The sequence below is a fragment of the Protopterus annectens genome, chromosome 2.part1 (assembly GCF_019279795.1).
Source record: "Protopterus annectens isolate FY-2018-M chromosome 2.part1, PAN1.0, whole genome shotgun sequence".
In the NCBI taxonomy this organism is placed as follows: Eukaryota; Metazoa; Chordata; order Ceratodontiformes; family Protopteridae; genus Protopterus; species Protopterus annectens.
This window is the reverse complement of record NC_056729.1, coordinates 1,081,223-1,104,746: the sequence shown is the minus strand read 5'-3', so window position 1 is coordinate 1,104,746 and position 23,524 is coordinate 1,081,223.

Here is a 23,524-nt window from a genome sequence, read left to right as displayed (position 1 = left end):
TCAGTTTATGCAGACCCTACCCTGTTCACCAGATGATGCTTTGATGTGGATGTGCATGCAGTCTATGGCACCCAGTGTCTAAACGTATTCAGCTACATGGTGGAAGAGAAGCATATTGCTGGTAAATTCCTCATGGGTGTTGGGGAAGTATATGTGGTCACAGGCATTTGGTAGCATGGCATCCAGGAACTGATGGAGTATTCTGAAGTCAGATGCCTATGACACCCCCATGATATCCCTAGTAAGTCTTTGGAACATACTTATAGCTAGTATTCTTAGGGCTACATATACCTTAGTATCCACTGTGTTGGGTTGCCCTGTGTTCATTCTGGATGTGAGGCAAGGCTGGCAAAGCTCCACAATTTGCTGCAGTATGTCCCTGTCCTCCCTGTAGTGCTCTACTATCTCCAGGTCATGTAGCCCCTGGTAGGTTACCCTGGTTCTGAACACTCTGCTCCTCCTCCTGAGCCTGGGACAGTTATCAGCATTATCCTCCTCACCACCATCAGCCTCCAGCACATACTGATATATCAAAGTGATGGCAGCTCCTAGCATTTAGTCAGTTGAAATTTCCAGGTTTACTGCAAAGAAGAAGAGTTTGTGGGAGAAACCAGACTGAGGGGTATTTGCATACTTTATAGTGGTGTGCTGCAACTGCTGCCTGTGTGATTGGGTCTATGATACATTCCAGCTGCCAGCTATATTATTCATGGTTTTGAACTGGCCACTGTGAGTGTTAGAGGCATTAGTGGCAATTTGTTCATGTTTGCCTTTATTCTGTTGTTGCCTTTTCTTAATTATTTTTTACTTAAATCTCCTCCCACATTCAGCTATGCAGCCACCTGCCAGCTGTATTATTATGTGCTTTACCTGCCCATTGTTAGTTGCAAGAGTCCCATATTAATGATTTCTACTTCATTTCTCCTTTATTGTGCTGTTGCCCTTTATTTATTTTTTTTGCACATCCTCCCATTATCAGCTATGCAGCCACTTGCCAGCTGTATTATTGTGTGCTTTACCTGGACCATTGTGAGTTGCAAGAGTCCCATATCAGTGATTTCTACTTCATTTCTCCTTTATTGTACTTTTGCCCTTTATTTTTATTTTTTTTCACATCTCCTCTCATTTTCAGATATGCAGCCACCTGCCAGCAGAATTAATGAGTGCTTTCAGTGGCCCATTGTGAGCTGCAAGAGTCCCATATCAGTGATTTCTACTTCATATCTCCTTTATTATGCTGTTGCCCTTTATTTTTATATTTTTAAATTTCCTCCTATTTTCAGCTATGCAACCACCTGCCAGCTGTATTAATGAGTGCTTTCAATGGCCCATTGTGTGTTGCAGTATCCCATAATGCTGTTTGTACTGCATTACCCTTGTTCTGCTATTTCCTTTTACTTGTCCTATGACCTTCCTGTTTAATCCCCGGTGCACCACCCAAACCCATTTAACTAGTGTAAACCGCAAGAAATGGCCCTCCCTTGGCTGCGAACACACTCCTCAGTTCATGGAGTTCGATCATCCCGTAGCAAAAAAACATTTTGACCCCAATGTGTTTCATAATGAACTTATGCAAGTTAACTGGTCACCTCTTAAATCTCTCCCTATAGATGAAGCTGTTAGCCACTTCAATAATACCTTTCTCACCATCCTTGAACATCATGCCCCCTTGCGTTCTATATGTATGAAAGCTAAGACAGCACAATGGCTCTCAAACACAACTAGACAACTAATCCTTAGTAGAAATAAAGCCTGGACTAAATGGCGAACCACTAAAAACATAACTGATCATCTCACTTTTAGACAAAAAAGAAATATGACAAAACAAGCCATCCTAAAAGACAAAAAAGACTTCTATACTCAACTACAACAATCTTCCCTTCACCAACCACATAAATTTTGGACCGCTATTAACACACTGCTATCCCCTGGCAAAGCTGCCACACCTAACCCACTAGGCTCTAACACTGACTCCCCTTTACAAACTGCTAATGCCTTTAATACCTTCTTTACTTCAGCTATACTAAAGCTAGCTAACCAACAAAGCCCTGATACCTCCAAACTATTAACCCCTAGCCCCCATTTCACCTCAAACCCATACCTACCTCCTACATATTGTCCTTACTTCAAAAACGTAAGCCATCAACCCCCTCAATTGACAAATTACCAGCAGAATACCTCCAACTAGGTGCAAAAGCTATAGCCTACCCCATCTCTCTATTGATTAATAGGACCTTAAAAGAAAGTACTATCCCTTCAGTCTGGAAAATCTCACACATTATCCCTCTTTTCAAAGGAGGTGACTCTATGGAGTATTCCAGCTTCTGCCCCATAGCATTACTATCTCCTCTTGCAAAAATTATGGAGAAATGCATCCACAAACAGTTACTTAATCACCTGCTAAACCACAATCTCCTAGCTAACTGCCAACATGGGTTTCGACCATTCCATAGTACTACCACAGCCTTATTATCCTTCATCGACTCTATTAACAAAAATCGCAACAATAATACTCCCTCTTCAGCATTTTTTGTAGACCTGTCAAAATCCTTTGACATGGTTAATCACCCACTCCTCTTACATCGTTTAAATTCCCTCTCTCTGGACAACCTTGCCTTAAGCTGGTTCATGTCCTATCTTGAGAATTGCAAACAGGCAGTTCTCTGGGACAACCATCTCTCTGATCTTCTCCCCACCTCTATAGGGGTCCCTCAGGGCTCCATCTTAGGTCCTCTTCTGTTTTCCATTTTTATAAATGACCTTCATCTAGCCACTCCTCTATCTACTTGTATTCAATATGCTGATGACACTACCATTATTTGCTCTGCCTCAACTCAGACTGAACTTCACTCCCTCACGCAAAAAGCCTTCACCACCATAGAGCTATGGTTCTCTAATCATTGTCTCCTCCTCAACCCCAAGAAAACCAAACTTCTGCTCTTTCCACCCACTCACCTGTCTCCCTCTATTGATTTTACACTCACATCTAATAATGGCACCCTTATCGCTCCAGACCAAACGACCAAACTCTTGGGTATTACTATTGACAACCAACTAAAATTTGACTTTCATATCAACTCCACAATAAAAACAACTAATAGAAAACTAGGTTCTCTCTACAGAATCAAATCTTTCTTAACTCCTGAAGCCAGAACTACTATAGCTAGAACCCACTTAATCTCTACCCTATTATATGCTTCCTCCATTTACACTAATCTGTCTAAGTATAATCTCAATAAACTAGCCACATCATACAACAACATTGCCAGATTTGCTACTGCCTCTCCATATAGAACTCACCACTGTTTGAATCTCACAAAACTTGGGTGGCTGGAACTACCCCACCTTATACAATACTATCAACTTACAATTGCCCACAAAGCCCTTCATCACCTTGAGAACACACCAATGCTCTCCACCCTCATAAAACCCTATAACAATATGAAGAACCTTCGCTCCTTTAACAAAATACTGATTCAAACTTCTCTATCAAATAATGTAGCAGGTGACTCCACATTTTCCAACTCAGTTGGCAAAATATGGAATCAACTTCCTCCAGACCTCACATCCCTGACTACAATTCCACTATTTAAAACCAAACTAAAACTCTTCCTAACCAACCACTGGCTATGCTCTTGCAATAACCCTGGCTAACCATTTTCTTTCTCTTTTTTCGCTCCTTCCTTTCTTCTGACCTCCCTCTCCTCTTCTTCCTAACTCTAGCATACTACACTTTCCACTTCTTAAATGTTTCTGCCCCTCCCTCTATAAATAGACATAAGTCTATATTTCTCTCCTCTTCTTCCTAACTCTAGCATACTACACTTTCCTCTTCTTAAATGTTTCTGTCCCTCCCTCTATAAATAGACATAATTCTAAATTTTGCTACTTATGTATAATGTAGTAATACTGTAACTAAGTAAAGTATCTAAACTTATTCACCTGCTAAGCCTCATATTGTACTCAAATGACTATACATCCTGTAAGAGGTTTAAAGAAAATGTTTTCATTTTATTGTATAATTTTGTATATTCTAAACTTGATAAGTAGTAGTTAGCGGAGCTTTTCTCCCCGGGCCTCCACTGAAAATGGACATGTATCCAGTTGGACTAGCCCGGTTAACAAATGTAAAATAAAAATAAATAAAAAAATGGAATAAGACTATAGAGTCTCAGACACACACCCTCGCTTAGCTAAGCACCAACCCAGCCAACAGAGCTCCAATGTGCTTAAAGCAAGCATGACACACCTCCTTTTCAAGTTATTTGCTCCTCCTGTCTACCCAGTGGTGTTAGAGCACCTACACGATTAGGTGCAGTGTGACACTTAGAAGAAATTAGAGATTTAGTATAAGTCCTCTCATTAACATACCCCACTGCCTTAATCCCTAGTTACTGCACAACACACAAGCCTTCCCCCTTAGCAACCACTGTTCCCTGCCATTGTTTACTTTCTGCATGCCATTGACTATAATGGCAGAATGCTGTTTTCCATAAACGTCATGTTTTCCCCCTTTTTTTTTATTTCCTGCCCCCTCCCGTTTATGTGCCACTTCCCACACATTCCATGGCTGAGATCGGCCAACAAAAATAAAAAATGTATTTTTTATACAAACGGAGTGGTTTTGCACACCAATGGCCATATATTTAGTCACTGGCATGCCTAACTGCTCTAATACATGCTTTACTGAGAGCTAACATGCCTCATTTGTGTGTTTTGCAGAAATGTATTCAGTTAGTAACCGAATACATTTCTGCAACTAACACTGTTCCTGCACGGAGACCCGGCAGGTTGATGAATCGCTAATTCACTTCATTTGCATGGTTTTCATCAGCAAATGAGGTGATTAGCATCAGTGTTAGAGTGCTTGTGCACATCAAAACGGCACGTGCCTGGATTTCAAGGAGGCCATTTTCCATGCAGGACCAGCTACACTGTTACTGCATGGAAAATATTTGTTTGTGAATCCCTGGGTTCAATGTAACATGGTTCATTTAATAGGAGTTATTTCTTTATGTAGTTAATTCTATTTTGTTCAGATTGTTGATACGTTATATTTATTGGTGATGTAATTCAGCTGTCTTTAGCCATACACACCAACATTCAGAATGCTAAACTTAGTTAGGCCCTTTAATCTTTTGTTCATGCACTTTCATTGCCCACCCAGCAAGTAAGATCACCCTTTGGGACACGTTATTCTCCCTATTAGTGGGGAATGGTTGCATTGAAAGAAAGTACTTCGTAGATTTGATTATATCTCTAATGATCAATTCTAAGGGGTAGTGATTCATATTCTACTCTTACATAGATTTGATAGTCATATATGTTTTGAAAAACTGACAAGCTGTGTAGTTCAGTGTTTGGTGACTTGTGTTTGAGAAGATGTTACTGACTAGCACTGTCAAAACGTGCAAGTAGGAATGTAATGTTTTTATACAGTGCTGCATAGAGAATGTTGAAAATCTCAATATAGGAAGATCGCTATGAAAATTGATTTTATGTTTGTGGGGTTTGTAAGTCCCTTAGCACAGTGGAATTCCTAATAAGATATAATTCCCGATGCACAGTCCTCAAACTTGATTATAGTTTGGATAACATGACTTCTTGCCATAGGCTGTGACTGAATGTGCTGGAAAGGGCATATTATAGTTATAGATATGTTTCCTATAGTGTTATTTATAAGAGGTACCTTCAGATTTTGTTTTTATACATAGATCTGATTGCCTCACTTGATTCAGGGAGGTTTATGTGTTATATATAACTATGATCGGAATCCGAATCTAAGAAACCCTGATACATCTGCTTATAAAAGAGTTCAGCGACAAAGATATGTTAACATAATAAGGCATTGGTATATTTAAATGCCTTTATGCAGGCAAATAATGTGTTGTTCCATCGATTTTATGTTTTGTTCTTAGTAATATAAGTTATTTAGTTAGTAAAAATAGACTTTTTTAATAATAATGATTTTAGTTGATTTTCTTAAGAGAGCATCACATCAGTATGACGTTATTTAATCCTTTGTACCGATTGGTGATATGCTATTTTAAATATGTGAATGTTTAGGGCAACTTTAATGTCTGAAGAAGCATTATATGTGGCAACAAGAAAGCGCTTAACAATAAATATTTATTATTTTTTTATACATTTGGCCTGTGTACTGCTTCCTGAATTGTTGACAGAGAGTTTTTATTTTTCATGGAGCCAGTTTAGTCAAAGCAATGTTGTTCTTTTGCTTTAAAAATAAATGCTACCAAAATAGAATGATAATGTACAGTTGCTGTCAGACTTCAGAGAGCAGGTTGTAACATTGTACCAGACATTCTTAAAAAAGATACAAAGAGAGAAAGCAATTAAAAGACAAAAACACCCGCAAAACATAGCACAATGTAAATTAGAAAAGCAGGACTGTGTTTTCTAAAATGATATATAAACAGATGTACTCAACTGTAATATTTGTCAATGCATCCAATGACAAAATACATTTTGTTGCTGACTCTTTTTTCTTGCTTACTTATCTTTTTGAAGTTTTTTTGTTATATACATTACATTCTTGTTAACAGCTTGGATATTCCACTGAGATAGGAAATGAAGATAGCTCCAACAGGCAGAGGGAGAAAAGACAGGATGAAGAGGTTAAATTCCCAGGGGGATGCATATCTCGAGATTGGCGGTGGAAGCCACCATGAAGATCCCCACCTGAGTAGATTGAATTGGAGGAGACTTCCACACTGCTGAAAGGTCTTTTCTAAAGTAGAGTCAAGAATTCATTCTCCTTTAATGAAGAACTTTAAATGAGTAGGAAATTTTAATGTATGCAGACATACAAATACTTGAATAAAGATTTGCATATTAACAAAGTTTAAATGTGGGGAACTAAAGCACTTGCTAAAGCCAGAGATAAGACCAGAAATTTTAGAAAATAGAAATCACAACGTCAGAGGTATATTAGAGCAAGGCATGAGACCAGAGTATGTACCTGTAGCTAGGTCTAGAAATATGTATTTGTTAAGACTCACTAAACAATCTTAAGAGAAACAGTTTCAAGAAGAGTGAAGGATTTGTTTAAAAATCTCCAATGGGTGTAGAAATGCTTTCAAAAATGTAAAAAATGTCACCCAAAAAGCGGCACGCCAGGTTCCAAGGGAAAGTGTTATCCACTAGTTTTTCTTAATTTGAGTTTTCTGAGTTAATTAACTATCACCCAAACAGGGGGAAAGGAAAGAGGAAGCAGGCATCAGAATTAGACCAAAATTCTTATTAGATGTTGTACATTAATTTGTAAGTTAAGTCAACTAAACACTAGATCAGCTAGCAAAAGAAGGGGCACTCAGTGCTGAACAAACATATCCAGGCTTGAGAGGTAAGAGCCTTTAAAGGAAAAACAATCAGGAGAAATGGTACAGGAGATCCTACACATATTGCCTTATGGCCCTATCTCTGTACTCAGTCTCCTACAAGTTACTGACAGACAATCTATGCCTAGCATGTAAGACATCCTTAGATTCAGCTCAGATAGGTCTCTTGCACATCTGCAGAATGAAAAGCAACAGAAACGCTAGGTCCAAGGAACTGAACTTTCGCTGCAACATAAATATAGCATGCTGGAGAGACAAATATCTGTCTGAAAGGATTGCAGCACTTAAGGAATTGGCTCCCCATCTACATGAAGCAGAGGTCATCCCTGACACTATTCAAAAGAAACCTTGATCATTGGATGGGAAATTGCAAATTCACTCCTATTCTGGTGCACGTATGTGATAGACAGATGTCAATAGTAAGTAAATTAATACCCGACTAACATACCTCCCACATAACCCTTAGCTACCTCTTTACTAACATACCCCATAGGTATCCTAGTAACTCGTGGACAAAACTGGTTTGAGTTGAGTGTCTAAGCTTGTAAAGACTCTGGTTGTCATTAGCTTAGTATAATCCTATGAACCTAGAACATTTTGAGTAAGTGCAAAATATAAATGGACTTGCCTATAAGTCCTTTACGTTTACACTGTTCAGCTTGCTTTTATAAAGACCAGTGCACAGAGTAAGAGCACAAAGTGGGTGAAAAGATGGGTCAAGTCACCCAGATTCATTGTGGTGGGATCATCACAACACCTAGTGCGCGTGCGCATGTATGTGTGTGTGTGTGTGTGTGTGTGTGTGTGTGTGTGTGTGTGTGTGTGTGTGTGTGTGTGTGTGTGCGTGTGTGTGTGTGTGTGTGTGTGTGTGTGTGTGTGTGTGTGTGTGTGTGTGTGTGTGTGTGTGTGTTTGTGTGTGGTCTAACAGTTTGATAACAGATGAAATAAGATCATTATTTGGCCTAAAATTTGAACAAAGTGCCCTCAGGGTCCTAAATGTAAAAACACATAATGATAGTAAATAGTTTGAGAAAAAAGACATATATTAACAAGGAAGACAAACTTGAGGAGTTTAAGATCAAGTTGCATTCCTAAACTGTGGTTAGTGGTTGAAGAATTCAAAAAATGTCCTCTGCATAGAATAAAAACTATTGAGCTAGCAAACAGGATTCCCTAGGACAGCCGGAAGTGAAAAGCTGCAATAAATTGCCAGTTCCAGATTTAATTAGAAAGGCAAGACATCAGATATCCAAAACCAGGCTGACAGATCTCAACTGTGCAATGCACAATTCTGGAAAGCATAATGGGAAAACAGTATCGACTCACACAAATACTGGTGTCTTGGGGAAGGGTATAGGTGGACATTGATGGAACTCATCCAGCTCCTCCATGGGAGTCACCCTAATTAATGAGTACAATGAATGGGTGGAAGCTCGTCCAAGAGAAAAAAAGAAAAGGAAGAACAATGTGTGAAAGACTTAGCCCAGTGCATACATTGGAAGATACACAGAGACCAGGGAACCCACTTCACCAGCAAGGTAACAAAACACGTGTGCCATTTTTGAGGAATCAGACAGATATATCAAACTCCTTACAATTCTCAAAGCACTGGGTGAATTGGAAAGGTTAATAGAACTTTAAAGGAGGGGGTTAAAGAAAATGACTCCTGAATATGGAAATCATTGTGTAAATCTTGTATCCAACATTCTCTTTAAAATGCAAAATTTTGCACAAGGGTGTGGATTAACCCCCTCATGAGTTAATGACAGGTTGACCCATGAATATGCAAGAAGGAGAAATCCCTTATGGGATGCCTTTGGAGGAAACAAATTTATGGGACCAGCTCCAAGACCAAGTCAGTTGGACGGGGGAAGAATCTGAGAAGTGGGGTTAGCCCACAGTTTAAAATGTCACAAACAAAATGAGATCTGGAAATCCAAGGAGTTATAATTGAAGCAAGGTGATCTTGCAATGGTATTCCAATTTGGCAAAACTAACAAATGGGACTCAAAAAGTGTAGGGTCCTACATTATTACCAAAGTGGGGCTAGTGACTATAAAAGTGTGGTCATAAAAGAAACAAACACCAAAAATGTGTTGATTCATAAAGACCATGTCAAAAAATGAAAATGTCGTGGAAAAAATGAATTCAGTTAACATGATAACTAATAAATAGTTGGATAAGGACCCAATATGGCATAAAACTAATGTGAATGTGATTCTTGTATTTTATAGATAAACACAAAAATAGAAAAATGAAGACCACGAAAACCTTAATGTTGATTAAAATCCTAATGAATTCTTTCTCTCCTACACAAGGAAAGGTAAATTTCAACACATTCACCAGATCACTCCAAATGTACTCAGATATCTTCAATGTGAGACAGTGCTGGATATGTGCCAAAATCCCTCAAGATACTAAGACTGACATTCTATTGCTTCCTGTCTCATTTTCCCTTCTGGATATGTTAAAAAAATTCTCAGACTCTTCAACTTTTTCTCTTCAGATTGTTGAGTACAGAAAAAGACTGGATTTAGAGAAATGACTCTATTATGGAAATTGAGACTAAACATCCTTTGTTAAGACATGTGCATAGAAATGTTACTGCTGACATTTGCCTACAAGGAGAGGGAAAATAACTACCAGTTCACTGGAAATAGCTTGTGTATTGTTGCATATGGGAATGCTAATATATCTGAATAATGCTATAAACATTTCAAGAATGATACATTCAATACATTTAGGTAACGCCTAAGAGTTGACCTAGTAGTCAGGGTCTTGGGGACACACATAGACAGAAATCTAGCCTTTGACAATCTTGTATCTACAGTAGTAAGGACATCATTCTATGTTGTGCAAATTATAAACAAAGGTATGGCATCTAGGTCCAAGGAAGTCATTGTTCCACTCTATTCAGCATTTATCAGACCACCACTGAGTACAATACCCCCTTTGGTATGTACCTAATCAGGCATTTCCAACAGCTGGAACAGCTACAGAGGTCCCTCACTAAAAAAATACAGGGTGTAAGTAACATGTCCTCTGCAAACTACCTCAAAGACCTATCCCTGTTTTGAGGGGAGATCTATGTCTGGTTTACAGGGCATTATCAGACCCCATTCTGATGGACCTCCTGCATATCTGCAAAACAAACAGCACCAGGATAATCCATTTCAAAGACTTAAACCTTGCCTGTAATATAAATAGGACCTGTTGGAGAGACAGGTATGTCTCCAAGAAACGACCTTATCTCCTGAACAGGCTCCCCATCAATGTGAAGCAGAGCTCCTCCCTAAAACAATTCAAGTGTAACTTGAAAAACTGAATGGGGAACAGGAAATTCATCCCTAATTGGACACCTGTGTCTCTAATGGACATGGGCAGCTGGGCAGCCTGTAAATGGTTCATTTCCCATGCCCCTTCTTTTAAATGTTTCACCTCCCAAGCCCCTACTTACAGTTATCTAAGATACCAGAATTGTTAGACATTTGGGATGCATGGCTAGGCTTAAAAAGGCCCTTGTGATTGTTAGCCTAAAAAACTCTTATGAACCTATAACTACGCATTGTTTAAAATGGATGGCTCCAGTCTGAAAAAAAATATATATTATATGTGTGTTGATAAAGACTATATAAATGACTACCAAAGAGTTGAAGTGAAATGTGTAATTTAGGATATGTAATTCCATGAATTAGGCATATTCCTACTTTGCCTAGTCACAATATCAGGAATGTTAGATATAAAAGTTACATTAATATAGCAAAAATGGATGTTGGGGATGATGCTATAACATGAGTATATGTCTTCCCCTTTTATGGAGCAGGAAAAGGAATTTGGAAAATTAGAAAGTGTTGCTTATGAGATTAAGCAATGTTATATTTGAGTCATTATATACTAGCTAGTAAATGTGGTACTTGGGCATTGTTGAGAGAATAATGCTATACTTATATTCCTGATAAGGAACCTAAGATCGGGAGTCACATTAAGATAATTAAGGAGATTGCTCAAAAAGCACAAACACAGAACGAACCATGGTTGCTTTGGCTGAGTACTTCAATCAGTAGTTGGGAAGGAAAGGTAATGTAGCTTTTACTGGCTATAGTTGACATACTAGGTTGTGTGAGCTTAGTAATTGTTGCCATCATGTGTGGAATAGTGTATATAAGGCATCAAACAGTACAAGTCTTGACAGTAGGCCAAGTGCATCAGGTCCAAGATACAGCCCGATTTATGAAATTCTGATCTTATAAAGTCTGAACTACATTACTGATAAAAATAATCACTGAGCAAGAACAACAAACACTAGTTGTCATGTTTGTAGAGGAGCAACTGTATTTAATATTGGGATCTCAAGAAAATGGTATACCAGCTTATAAAATATTCCCTAAGTAGATGTGAAAACCCTTGAGACATAAATGTCAGCTACATCACACTGAGATAAATGCCAGTATGGTGTAACTGGAATATGTCAAGAATTAATAAAGGAATAAAAACAGCAATAAAATACACACTTCCTTATTCCCTGACTAAAAGCACCTCAGTCAAGATAGATTATACATTTCTTGTGCTTGTATAACATTTATCTCTAAAAAATGCTAAATTACCAACATAAATGTAAATGCAATTGATTGAAATTAATAGCTTTTAAAAGGCAGATTTAAAATATAGTTACTAGAGGTGGCCTCCAAAAATACATTGTCAGCTTTTTGCTTGAGTAAAATAGATATATTTGCTCAAACATAACACGAAAGTTTGTTTTGTTAGCTAAAAGTCAACAGAACATAGGACAGAACAGCATCTGTTAATCTATAATGTTCTATCAGAAAGAGATATTTCCAAACATGTAAAAAGAAAAATATATAAAGTATGTATATCTAAAGTTAAATCATGGATAATTGAAACAGTCTGTATACTTTACAAATGCTTAAATGTGAATTTGTCTTTGGTAGAAAACATGAAATGGTTTGCACATGTCTTTTTGAAATTGCTGAACCTAAATGTTTGCTGCACAAAGAGCAAATGACAAGCAGCAGAGAGAGAATGGAATTTGTAGAATTTGGACTTGCTTACTGCACACCCAGGTAAAGAAGTATGAAAGAGTTATCTGAGTATATCGAGCTCTTTACATAATATTCTTACATCAGCTGTTGTATTCTCCATGTTTATGTTGCAAACCCATACTACATGTAACATTATATTTTTGTATTATCAATTCATAGTTACTGTGTAGCACATCTATACAGATATAAAATTTAGTTTTAACCTAATTACTTTTTAACAATTAACACAAATAAAATGAGTGATTAATATAATATAAAAGCTACATAAATATGATAAATAAAATGCAGCATTTCTGTAGCTGATGCTCTGTAGCTTGCTTTAAAACAAATGCTACCAAACTAGAATGCCACTATACTTATGCCCTTAGATTTCCAAAAAGACAGTTGGTTGCAACATTAAATGACAAAGCCACTAAAATACACTCAAGAAAAAACTAGTAAGCAATTTTATTGCACAATGTAAATCAGAGAGGCAGGATTGTGTCTTCTAAAATGATATGCAAGCGCATGTACTCAGCTGTAATATTTGTCAGCCCAACCAATGACAAAATAAATTGTTCATATGTGATTGACCCTTTGGTGCTTGACTTGCTTATTTAACTTGTTCTTTGAGTTTTTTTCCTCATAGATGAATTTCTCATTCACAATTGTAAGGTATATCAGTACTTAAGCAACATATATTACCTGACTGCCACTACAGCTGAATGATTGTCCTTCAGCAACTGTCAGTTGATAATGATGTAACTGCTTCATAAGGCTTTTGTTTTTGTAAGAAGGATGTCTTTAATGGGTAAAGCATTGTTATTGAAAAGGTGAGTGGCTTAATCAAGTAAGGTATATATGGCTGCCTGGAATTCCCATGCACAAAGCAGTTAGACTTAAGTCACCGATCAGTCATGTTTGTGAAATACCATGCAGTACATGGGCTAAAATTAAATTTCTGTTTCCTTGGATGTGTTGGTAAATCTGTGATATGATTCTTTGAGGAGTCAGGGTTCTAATTGCTGTTATATTGGCTTTCAGATGGATTTTTTCTATTCTTCTTGCATTCTGGGTAGGGGCTTGCACCGTAACAATTAGTGAAATTGGAGGCTTTCTACACATTTGCATATCTATATTTTTCTCTATATGTAAAATAATCAATGCTTTCATATTAGTCTTTAAAATTTAATTAACATGGAGTTACTAGCTTTAGCTAATGCAACCAGCTGTAGCTTCATGCAATAAAACTAAGCTATAATTGTTCATGAGGAAACTTCATGTTTATTAATAATGTATTAATAAAAACGTATATTAAATTATTAAATTAATCATTATTACAAAATTATGAATAATTATAATAATTATAAAATGATTAATACAATTAATACAATTAAATTCAATTATTATTAAATTATTAATAAAATAAATAATATAATTAATTAAATTATTAATACTCTAAAACTATACTATAATTGTTCATAAGATGAAACTATTCCCAGGATTCAATAAAGTCTGTGTAGACTCTGTGTAGAACCTTCATGGAAAGTACCCGTGTACACTTTCACAGTTCCCCCTCGGCAGCACACCATGCATATTAATCATGGCATGCTGCCGAGGTAGATTATCGTAACATGGATATTGAATCTGTGCAAGCAGCAGTGTAGAGGCAGTCCCGTACTTGTGGAATGTCCAGGAAAATCCTGGAGAGATGGTAAGTGCAGGCAATAATCATTGTAATATATTCTGCTATTGTATAAATATTTATTTATTTATTTATTTATTTTTTAATCTGCCTGTTTGCATGGCATGGTGTGGTGCTTAGCAGTGTTGTGCTGTGCTGTGCTTATACATACATAGCAGACACCTGCCATATATCTAAAAATAGAAACCACATGTAGTTCAATTGTACAATAATTTTTTTCTTTTTTTTTCTAACTGTGCCTGTTTGTGTGGCACTGTGCTTAGTGACGCCAAGCTGTGCTTATACATACATAGCAGACAGCTGCCATATATCTAAACGAGTCTATATTAGATAAACGAAAGTTTATCTAATCAAATGCTGTTATCATCGAAAATCCCAGAACTCAAGATCACAATTGTGGGGGGATGCACCCCCCCACACCCCCTACTAAATATATATTCCAACTCTGAGATTGCACTACAGTGAGGAAAGGACAAATACTTCCATCTTCACTGTACCGTGTTCTCACAATTGTTATTTCAAGTTCTGAGATTTCCAATGATGTCAGTGTTTGATTAGATAAACTTTCGTTTATCTAATATAGACTCATGTAAACATAGAAACCAGATTTAATCAATTTTATAATACTTTTTTCTTCTTTTAATGCGTGTTTGTGGGGGGCGGTGCTTAACAATGCTAAAAGCAACCCATAGTATATGTGAAGATGTACTTGTTTTCTGTCCAAGTGGCTAAATAGGTTGAGCCATGAGTGACCTATGGTGTAGTAGGTCTCGAGTTAGAATCCTGGCCAGTCATACCTTTTACATTTATTGCTGTGTAAATGTGTGACATGACTGAAATGGCAGTTTAGTTCAAAATAAAAAAAACTGTTACATTTAGAAAAGCTGCACGATGCTAAGCACCACTTAAACACGGTCAACGGTCTACAATGTTTGCGCGATACTCAGCTCTGCCGAACTGGTTTTTGTGATGCTATACAACTCAATGCTTTTTTGAAAGTTACAATATGATGTGTAAGGGTGGGGATGCAGCCTATATTAAGGCCAATATGTGGGACTTTCAAAACATTCATTGGAGTCTCACTTGGCTGTCAGTATGCCTGGTGGTGTTGGAGAGGGAACGAGCTTTCAGGTGCAGAGGTGCGCTGTGCAGGAGTCCAGAGTGTTTGTTGGACTCCTGGTGAAGGACTATGAAGTCTGGCTGCTGCAGAGTGATTAAAAGGGCTCAGAATGTAAGTCTGAGGCCTGTGTTCATTTGGCTGGGGATCTTAGCAGTACTACTGATATCCCCCACACTGGTGAGTAGTGTCATCACCAGTATGATGACCTGAAGTGAAGGAAGAGGTGAACTTTGGACACCTGGGTCCAAGAGGTTAGGGCTGGTCATACCCCACAGATATATAAGTATGTTTGCTAGTACTTTAGAAATATACAAGCTGAATCTGTGGAAAACTGGTACACATAACGGTTTGCTTCTCTTTCAATAGCTGCAGATGAGAGGGCTCCCAGTGTCCAATCCCATGCAGGGTGCCTGTCCAGCATGAGGTATGAGTGTGGTAAGTAGGGAAACATCAAAGTATTTACCTTATGCATAAAGTACTCTCAAAATAAATTATTTACAGAGTTTGCAGTCGTAACAGTCAGTTATGACATACCTGGGAAACATAATAGGTTTAGTAATGTGTCATTGCCTACCTGAAATAGTAAAGCAAGTTAAATCAAGTAAACATGCATTACTGTATAGTATAGCTTCCAAACATCAGTTGATGTTGTGGTCTACCCAGATTAACAGTCACTGTTCTGCTGTGCTCATTGTGTGAAATATGCTGTAGGTTGCACTCAGGTAATGACGTGGGTATATCAGTTATTTCTTAGAGTCTGATACAGTTATCTATGCTGTACATGCCAGACTTGAAGCAACAGTAATCAATAGATTTTAAATGGTGATGGTGCTGTCATAAGTACCGTTTTCAAACAAATAAGTGTTCACAATTCTTCTAGTCACTGAATGTGTGTTCTAATCAGAGTCTAGGCAGCTGTAAAAAGGAAATTAACAAAAAGTGCAGTAAAAGCTGTCTGATAAATGTAGTGCAATATCCACAGTAAGGTTCAAGCCTGTATTATGGCTATTTTTAGTCAAATAATGCCATATATTCCTCACACTCCAGGATCAAGTTATATGGGTAAGGTATCTCATGTTCTAAGCAGATATCAATGTGTATAAGTTCCAGATTTTAAGTAACAATATCAATAAAGTGTAAAGCAGGATTGTGCCTTGATAAATAATCCTTTCCAATAAGTGTGAAGTAGTCCTGTATGCACTGCATATCTTTTCTAATCTGACAGCAGCCAATTGTTAAATTAAGTGCACATTCTCTCTGGAGTGACAGCTTGTGGGTTCTAATCTCATGACAACCAGTTAAGAAATCACTGGCTGTCTGGTCTACTTAATGTACACAAACATACCTCTCAACTGTTACAGTTTTTCAGAATGTCATGACTAATGCCCCATATGTCTGGTCTTTGATTAGCAGATACATTACATTACTTGAAATGCAATTTATAGGCAAATCCATTTAAAGACCAACTTGGTAGTAATGTATGAGTACAGTATATAAAACAGTTCCCTGTAGTTGTTTACCTGCATTTGTTAGTGCTTGGTCCATACTGTCCCATGCTAACAGGTTGAGAGGTATGTATGTGCAATATCATGTATACAAAAATCGGAGTCACTGTACTCACAACTGGCACTGCACTCCTGTAGAAGTATGTATTATTAGTCTGTGTAGTAATATTACCTGCAAGGTCACTAATGGTATGTTTTTTCTCTTTCTCCCCACTTCTTATTTTCTTTAATTTCTTAATGCTATTTATTATTATGATTTGATATTAATATATTATTTTAAACTAACTGCTATGTTGGCCTTATGGGTTATTTCATACAGGTTTGCTATTAATATACTTACTGTTACATTATTTATTGTTGTATCCTCATTATATACATTAATATGTATTTCAGTTAATCAGTATTATCTTCCATTATGTTAATACTAACATTTTCTGTTATTAATTATTATTTATTTATTTTACATTTGTTGACCGGGATAGTCCGACTGGATACATGTCCATTTTCAGCGGAGTCCCGGGGAGAAAAGCTCCAACAGGGTTAAACAGTGATATATTGTTACAAAAGACATAAAGACATATTACATTATATTAAGAGAGAGAAGATAATTACAATAGAAGGTACAATTGATTACATTTCATTACATTCTGGTTAATTCACACTTAGTTGAATAATACAAAAATTGCCTACTTGTAAGAATTGCTCATGGGAAAGTTAGTCAGGGTTTGTGCATGGGCAGAGCCAATGTGATTTATAGTGGATTTTAGTTCTTTTTTGAATAGAGCTAGTGATGGTAAGGACGTTAGCTTATTTGGAAGAGAATTCCATACCTTGCCAATAATATTGGAGTACAGTGAATCGCCGCCCAGGTTATGGGACTTGCAAGTTTGTATTAAGAGTTTGTTAGATGAGCGAAGAGAACTTAGGTTGGAGTAAGGGGTTAGGATGTTCTTTAGTGCAGGGGTGTTATCTGGATGTTTCAGGATTTTAAAGGCTTCTATAAGTTGGTATTCAAGTAGAAGATTAGGGAATTCTGGCCAGTCAAGCTTTTTCAGGTTAATGCAGTGGTGTGTTCTATAGGGTAGGGCAGTGATGAATCTAGCAATGTTGTTATAAGAAGTGGAGAGACGATTGAGGTCAGATTTGTTGAGGTTCGTAAGGATTGGGGAGGCGTAAAGTAGGGTGGATAAGAGGTGCGAGCGGGCAGTAGCTAGTCTAGCGGCTGGAGTTAGGAAGGTTTTAACCTATATAAAGCCCCTAGTTTTTTGTTAACCATTTTAATAGTTTGGATAATGTGGGTGTCAAATCGTAGTTTATTGTCGATGATTACTCCTAATAGTTTGGCACTGGTAGTAGGAGAAATAATGGTACCATTGTTGGATTGAATGGTAAAGTGTGTGAAAGGTGTTGGGTTGGTTGGGTGGAAAAGAAGAAGTTGGGTTTTGGGTTTAAGATGAGTTGATGGTCAGTTAGCCAATTTTCAACTTTGGTAAAGCAGTGTTGGGTAGTTATTAGAAGGTTGTCAAGGATAGGATTAGAACAGATGAGAGTTGAGTCATCTGCATATTGGATGCAGGTGGCTTCGGGGATAACTGAATGGATATCATTTATGAATATTGAGAACAGAAGAGGTCCTAAGATGGACCCTTGAGAATGCCTATACTGTTCGGTAATAGGCAGGAGAGTTTGTTCTGCCACATAACTGCCTGTTTTCTGCCTACGAGGTAGGCCTGAAACCAGTTTAGGACTTGGGTGTCTAGATGTAAGGTTACTAAGGTTTTGAGAAGTAACTGGTGGTTTACCATGTCGAAAGCTTTCGACATGTCTAGAAAGAGGGCTGAGGAGATATTTTTGTTATTCCGGTTATGGTTAATTTTCTCGGTGAAAGAGAGGAGGGCAGTGGTCGTGCTATGGTGGGGTCTAAATCCATGCTGACAGTCAGTTAGTAGCTTGTTTTGGGTGAGAAAGGACATGAGTTGGTTATGCACACACTTTTCCATAATTTTAGCAAGTGGTGATAGTATGGCAATTGGTCTATAGTTAGAGAGTTCGGTGGATGTTCCTCCTTTATGAAGAGGTATGACGTAAGATATTTTCCAGATTGCTGGGATAGTGGACTCAGTAATAGTTCTGTTAATTAATATTGAAATGGGGTATGCTATGACATCAGCAGCAATTTGCAGGTATTCTGCAGGTAGAAGATCAGCTGAGAGGGTAGTTGGCTTTAGTTTTTTCAAGCAGGATCGGATGAAGGCAGTGGATATGGGTTGGAGGTTAAAGGATAGTGGAGAGTTGGATGTCATATTGTTAGGTGTGTTAGAGGGAGTAGGTAGCTGGTTAGCTAGTAGCTGAATTGTTTCGGTAAAGAAAGTATTAAAGTTGTTAGCTACTTCTTCTTGGTTCTTGTCAGATAGAGTTTCTGGGGTAGGAGTGGTAGATCTTCCTGGTTGGAGAAGTTTGTTCAATCCTGCCCAGAATTTTTGAGGGTTCTTTTGGTTTTTGTTTTGTAGGTGGTGAAAGTAGTTTTTCTTATCTTGGGTGGTGGCCTATTTAGTTTCATTTCTCATTTGCTGGAAGATGACCCGGTCTAGTGGTAACTTGGTAGTACGCCATTTGTTCCATGCTTTGTCCCTATTAATTATTTTGGTTTTGGTTTCTGTGGTTAGCCAGGGTGCTATGTGAGTTTTGATTCTAGGTACCCTTTTGGGAGCATGAGAGTCAAGTAGGGTAAGGAATGTTTCATTAAAATGTGAGACTGCCTCATCTAGGGGAAGGGATTTCAATGTTGACCAGTTACAGTATTTAAGTTCCATGTTAAATTTTAGAGGATCAAATTTTTTTTTGTTTCTGACTGTTCTATAGACTGGCATGCTAGCATTGGGTGTATTATCTTTCATAATGTAAGTAAGCATATGATCACTAAGATCATTGGGGAGAGTTCCAGGGTATATTTTTGGGGTGCTCCTTGACGAGCATCCAGTCAAGTATGCTTTCTTTTTGTTTATTATTACCTAGTCTGGTGGTAGTGGCTATAATCTGAGAGAAACCATGGAGATTTAAGGAAGTAGGATTGGACTGTGCAGAGCATTGGTTCCAATCAATGTTAACATCTCCCAGGACTATTGTTTCTTGTGGATAGTTGTTATCTATCCAGTTTAAGATGGCTTCTAAAGTTTCGATATTGTTCCCTGGGGGTATATAGGTAACTATTAGATTTATGCTTTTTAGTTTATTTAGTTGTATTTTTAGAGCTAATATTTCAGCATTAGCAACCTGCGGTGGTTGTTTGGGGTTAGTTAGGATGTTTAGCGTATTTTTATAAAGGACAGCTATCCCACCTCCTCTTTTTTTTAAGCGGTCAGCTCTGAGTATGTTGAACCCAGGTGACATTATCTGATTGTCTTTGGTTGATGGTTTAAGCCATGTTTCGGTTAGACACATGATGTCAGGTAGATAGGTTGCAAGCATGGCATGGAAGTTGTGAACCTTGTTGTTCAGACTTCTTATGTTTAAGTGACAGATGAGTAGAGAGTTAGCCGGTCTAAGGGAGATTGGATGTTGCGTGGGCTCTGTTGATCTGGTAGGGCCTGGGTTGGGATGGATGTCTCCATCTATAGTGATGTTTTTCCTTAGGTATGCTATTAATTTTAGGACTTTGGTTAATAATTTTAGACCGTGTTTTGTTTTGGTAGTTATATGGTGTTGCTTTTTTAGGTAGGGATCATTGAGTTTTGTTGTTTTGGGGGTTATATGATGGGGGAAGAATTCATCTAAAGGTGGTGGGGAGGGGGAACTTGTGTGATAACTTGGATAGTTGATGCCTGATAAGGACAAGTGTTCATAACTAGTTAAGAGATAGGGAAATAAGATGAGTGGTGGGATAAGTAGGATAATTATCCCTATTGGCTTGGGCATGGTGATAGTGTACAGGGGGCAGTCCTGTTTCTTAATGTGGGAGTTTTAAAAGCCTGGACTATTTTAGGCTCTGCTTAATACAATTTTGGAGAGAAATAGTGCCAGGTTGAAGGTAATATTATAGTTATTGTTGGTGGCTGCTGTGTTTGAACCCTATAAATGGCTCATCAACAGTAATTGCATTTAAATACTTTGTTAACAGTATTTATTAACCTTGGGCTGATTTAGAGGTGGCGATGGGGCTGAGACTTAGCCCGTGCATGGAACACCTATGATAACAATATGTATGAAATAATAGATACATATGAGGCCAAAACTGCAGAAATCAATCCAACTAGATGTAAGGAAGGGGGGACCCAATATATTCCTGTGAAAAAAGATTGTTATCCAAATATGAGACAAAAATAAACCAAACGTTGTTGTCTCCAACAGATATTGTAGTGCTGTCCAATGGATGGCAATCAAACAATTACTTGTACGATAGTATCAAACTTACATAAGGTACCCTATATAGGATGATAAGGCCAATTGTATAATCCAAAAGTAGAAACAAACATCAGAATAACAATGCTAGCGAAAACAAATTGTAAAACAAAAAAAGTCAATACAAAAAACAGAGTGAAATCACAATATACATGGTATATATAAAAATACCTGATGAAATATGTGAATATCAGAACCCCAGGATGTATCCTAATAAATTGTATCCTGATACAGTGATTATGATCCAAAACAATAACAGATATAATACCAAACAAGATATTTAGCCAAATAGGGTGATGAAATATCCTACTTGTATGTCGCACTAGACTAACCAATGACAAAGTGGCATAAGAACCACATAGATTGTCATATACCGAAACCAGAATGCCAAAATGTAATGTCAAAAATTGAAACCAAATAAAAAATATATATATGTTGAAATACAGTCAGCACATAATGTCCAAGCTACAAAAACGTCAAAATCCCAAAACGTAATGTAGAACGACCTTGTTGTCCGTAGCCTGTAATTTACAGTTAGAAACCAAAAGCTAAACACACCAGAAAAACCTGGTCTGTGATATTATGATAAATGTAGTCCAAAACACAAACAACCAGTGTCCCGAACTCTATATTGCACTCATGGACCAACACAAAGACATTCAATTCAATCGTGCTAACTCCACCAATACCAAAGGCATATAAAAAATGCCATATAGTGGGGAAAAAAGTACCTTTTATGGTGAAAAAAGCTCAAAGAATCCGTGTATATATCCAAAACAGCTGCAGCGCCGATATCCCGTTCGGTTATAATAAGCCCAATGTCAGCCTTAAGCCAAATACATACAAGATGTTCCAGATAGACTTATAAATGTGGACAAAACCAAAGGTAGTTGCAAAATAAATGGCCGTTAATAGGCAAAAAAGCCACAGAGTAGAATGTATGGTGAAAACAATCAAAATGGCAGCCACATGATACCCAAAGCACGAGCAAGAGGCTAATATCCACAAATAGATGTTATAATGTCAAAATAGAATTCAAGACTCACAGAACAGGAGGGCCAAGTATTGCAGAAGGCAAAATACAAAATCCACCGATGTAATCCGAAGGATAAAAGGATATTTTCACTTGTTGAATAGTTTTCTTTGAAAGAAAAGCTGTCTGCTCCGGTTGCACTGAGACTCGGCAACAGGTCAGGGATTCCCTCTACTGTTCATTTCTGGCGTCGCTCTGAATGGTTCGTCCTCTTGCTCAACCTAACCGTAAAGTGACAGCAAAACACCTTTCGTGCTCCTTCTCAAAACGAACTTCCTTTATATAATCCACAAAACGCATACAGAAATTCCAAAAGACAATAAAAACAACACCCCCTACAAGCTGGCTTCATACGAGAGTGCTCGAACAGGTCCTAGGCCGCTGACTCTGACCGATGTTACCTTAACATTGCAGATGTGCCCTACTGTCCCACATCCAATGGCTGAATGGGAAGTTTGCTGTGTCGCTTGCCACACGAAGTTTTTGTTACTTCCAACACCTCTTTCCCTTATCAGAGTGCCTCTCACCTCTTTTTACCGGTGTGTTAACGGTCCGATCACTCTTGGCCTCGCATATCCTTCTTGGAATGGGCTCTTATGCTTATATTTAATATACTATGGCATGACAGGATAGTCCAGTTCTAGGCAAACCACCTCCCTTGACTCTCTGACTGTGGCACCAGGGACCAGCACATCTGGGCCGCAGCCTGGTGATGCCCACTCTGCTGCCCCTGCACTACCTCTGGTGTCAGTTATGTCAGTTAGTTTCTCCCCACAGGCTGGGTCTGGGCCCCCCTCTGGGAGTGGAGGTGGAGGGGGTGATTTTGTCACTCATCAAGAACTGCCAAGTATGGTGCACAGGGTGCTCTGTTGAACTGTTGGTGCATGCCTGTGCTGGATGGAGAGCATGCTCACCATCCTGGTGTGGCATCCTGGCCCTGAATGCCAGCCTCCATCACTGCCACCACAGAAGCAGTGAAGGAGTAGTGCTGACAGTCCCATGTGTGAGTATTTGAGTCACACTGCTACTGTATGTATGCTCATGGGACTGGGATTCCACAACATCCTCCCCTTCCAAGGTGTTCACCCCCCTCTTGTGTTACACACCAATCTTGTATGCTGTCTTGTCTGTCTACTAAAACTTCCTCTCCTTCCCAATTTACCTTCCCCACACATACCTATGTCTATTCCCCAACATTCCACTCTTACCTTAAAAAAAATGAGCACTTGTTCCAAAAAAAAAATCGTCTCATACATAGCTTTCTATTTCGCACACATGTCCACTGGACACATTAAATTTCATCCAGTTGGCTTGACAATGCAGTTATGTTATCTTCACCCCTTTCTGGGGGTGACAATCAAAATTC